General features: G+C 34.6%; 1 long non-coding RNA gene across 1 annotated transcript; it reads right to left on the minus strand.

The window, feature by feature from the left end:
* Positions 1-616: 616 nt before the first annotated feature.
* Positions 617-2,765, minus strand: LOC126724529 (uncharacterized). Its single transcript, XR_007655021.1, has 3 exons — positions 2,644-2,765; positions 1,989-2,040; positions 617-910 (listed from the first exon to the last, which is right to left on the minus strand). It is a non-coding gene; the product is annotated as an uncharacterized LOC126724529 (long non-coding RNA).
* Between the last annotated feature and the right edge of the window lie 272 nt (positions 2,766-3,037).

A 3,037-nucleotide genomic window follows, 5' to 3' on the forward strand; every position in this document is an offset into this window, starting at 1 on the left:
TTTTTATTGTTCTCAACCAAATATATTCAGATGGAGCTGATCAACTAAGACTCTTTGAAGTATTCACACTTTTATTCTTGGTTGCTTTAACAAAGAGGACCATGAGGATCTTTCAGTAAAGGTGAAGTCAAGGCTCAAGGTGTCCCTCCAAAGCCTGCTAAAACCCTGGTCGCTTGGGGAGATAGCTATGATGCGGGATCTTTGTGTTAGAGCAGTTATCTCTGAGCATGCCCAGCAGAGCGGTGAGGGGGGGCTTCAACTCAAAATTTGGAACTTGGGAGAAGTTTCTCAGTGCTGCTTGAATCATTTGCATTTGCATATGATATATTTGTACAATTCCTCTTAATAGGCACTGAGGCAGGTTTAGCCAAAGTTGATGAAATTAAGTATTGTCTCCTAATTGTTTCAATTGGGATGCTTGTAAAGATTTGTTTATATGTCGATTTATTATTGTTTTTGTAATATAGCTTAGCATGTTGGTTTATTCTTCTCATGCCCCAAACCCCAAAGGGTCCAAAGCATGAGAAAGACATCTCAGAGTACCTGTAGATTTTTTTTTTCTTTCCTTTTTGACAATCCAATCCACAAAAATTATATCAAGTTCTAATATCAAGAATTATCATAATAATTCCATTGAATATACTCTCAAAGTAAGTCAGAGCTCTAAGCATTAATTACAATGACCATTGGCCACAAAATAATAGAGGTCTGAATAAATAATTTCATATCAATAGCTTGTCCCATCAGTGGAAATAAAGTCACAACCACTATAATATAAAAAAGAATGAGTCAAGCCTATTCTAAGATGTACAACATCTAATATCTCCATTACAAAAGTTTAGCCTCCATCAGTAGTTAGTCTAACTACTATTAGCCACCAGAAAGCTGTCTCAAAAGATTGTTGCCTACCCTGAAAAGTTTATAAAATAATGGTATGAGACAGAACCCAGTAAGTAGCACATTTAATGGAGGTAGGGGAAATGCAAGTTTCATCTTCAAAATAATAATATGACAAGAATAATTAAATAATGAAACACAACATTTCTCAAAGTAAATTCCTTGAAACTATATACTATAATCTGTAAGCATCAACAATATAATTTCCAAGGCCATAATATCTAACATATGATAAATTATCACAACTATACCACACTACCACATAAACCGGTCAGGGGATCCACCCATTCATAACTGGCATGATATTGTTCTCTCTGGTATGCATACTCTTGGTCCCATGGACAGCAGCCTCACCTATACCCTCAAGGTTTTTCTCTCCCCCCATGGGTAGTAGAGAAAGCGCGTCAAATAGGGCCTTTCTTACATATGGTCTCTTGGCCCCATGGGTAGCAGCCTCACCCACACACAATCAAGGAACCTCTTCCCCCTATGGACAACAGGGAAGAACATGACATCCAAAGTGAAAGGACACTGACCTGGATTTGATTCAGTTGTCACAAAGACTACTGAAACCAAATAGGGTGATCATCGGGAAATCACACATGGCATAGGGCTAAAACCACATAAACTCACAGGTTACATTACTTTGAAACACATAGTTCATACCCAAGTAGTCTCATACCCAAGTAGTTTCAAAAAACCTTAAATAATCTAACTTCTACAAAGTTTGTAAGGTTTTCAACTTCATTCTTGTCAAGAGATTTTCTATCAATTTCCCAAATAATACAAGACAAGATAAGCATCTTTAAATTTTTCAATACACCATAAAATCAATGATTTTCTTATCAAAGATTAAATGATAGATGCTCGTTTTTCCATATCAACAATTCATGCATTTTCCCAAATGTAATACCAAATATGATGCATTTCCATTTATAATCATATATATATATATATATATATATTAAGGTTACGACACAATAGTTTTTAGGAAAATATAATTTCCATAGGTAGTTTCCAAAAGCGTGTCTAACCTAAAAACATTTATATAACATGGTTATTTTTCAAAATCCCATTAAAAAGCTACTTACCTCACAACCGCAAAATCCTAATTCTCCAAGCTCCAAGGAGATTAGCTAGAACCTAAACAATATCAAGTAAACCTATCACAATAAGTATAGAGCTTGAAATTGCATCTAGCCACAATTTAGGAATTGCCAAATAATCACTTAATTAGGCAAGTCTAGCATCTAACCTCATAAATAATAATATATTCCACTTCCATAGTTTCTCAACAAATTGGTTCACAAGGCATAAACTCCAATTATAAAGTTAACCCATTTAATATCATCTCTAACATTATGACTAGCTTCCATAAAATTTACACTACATCATTAAGAGACCCATGAAAGCAAAATCAATATATCCTCCAAGATAAGAAATTTAGAACTTCAACTAACTCCAAATAAACCCAATGGCAATAGAAAAATTAAATTCACCAAACATCACATGTTATAACTTAAAAGCCCTAAAATTTGCCACTATACATAAACCTTAGGTAGTCATCAATAGCACAAAATATATACCCACTCATCAAATAATTCCACCAATACAAAACCCATACATAAAAACACATAAATATCACTTCCAATGTTCATAAATCACATGGGTATCATTATTAAAGCTTAGATAAAAATAACCTCAAGCAAAAGTGCAAAACCCACCAAAAAGATGACAAATTTTTACCTCAAAAAAAGGATGTGAAGGTGTTTATGGGTTCCCAAGAATTTTCCGATGATCTTGCCGGAAAAATGATGGTGGAAATGGTGATGGTGGTGGTGTGGAAGTGCCGGTGGAAATGAGGGAGTGAGCCGGCCAAAGGAATGAAAAGATAGAGTGATTGTGTGGTGGGTAGTGGGGTTAGGTGGGGTTTGGCACATGTGAAACCAAAAATATCTGATCCTTTTCTTTCTTTCTTTTTTTTTTTTTTTTAAATGACAGGACGTTACAATACTTGTATAGAATGCTTAGTTTTAATCAAAGTAAGCAAAGTACTTAAGGTATGCTGACCAAAGCTGTGTGATTCTGGAATATTGATCTGAAACTTAATAACTTTTGTAGGAAATTTTTTGAGAAAACC

The sequence above is a fragment of the Quercus robur genome, chromosome 4 (genome assembly GCF_932294415.1).
Source record: "Quercus robur chromosome 4, dhQueRobu3.1, whole genome shotgun sequence".
Classification (NCBI taxonomy): Eukaryota; Viridiplantae; Streptophyta; class Magnoliopsida; order Fagales; family Fagaceae; genus Quercus; species Quercus robur.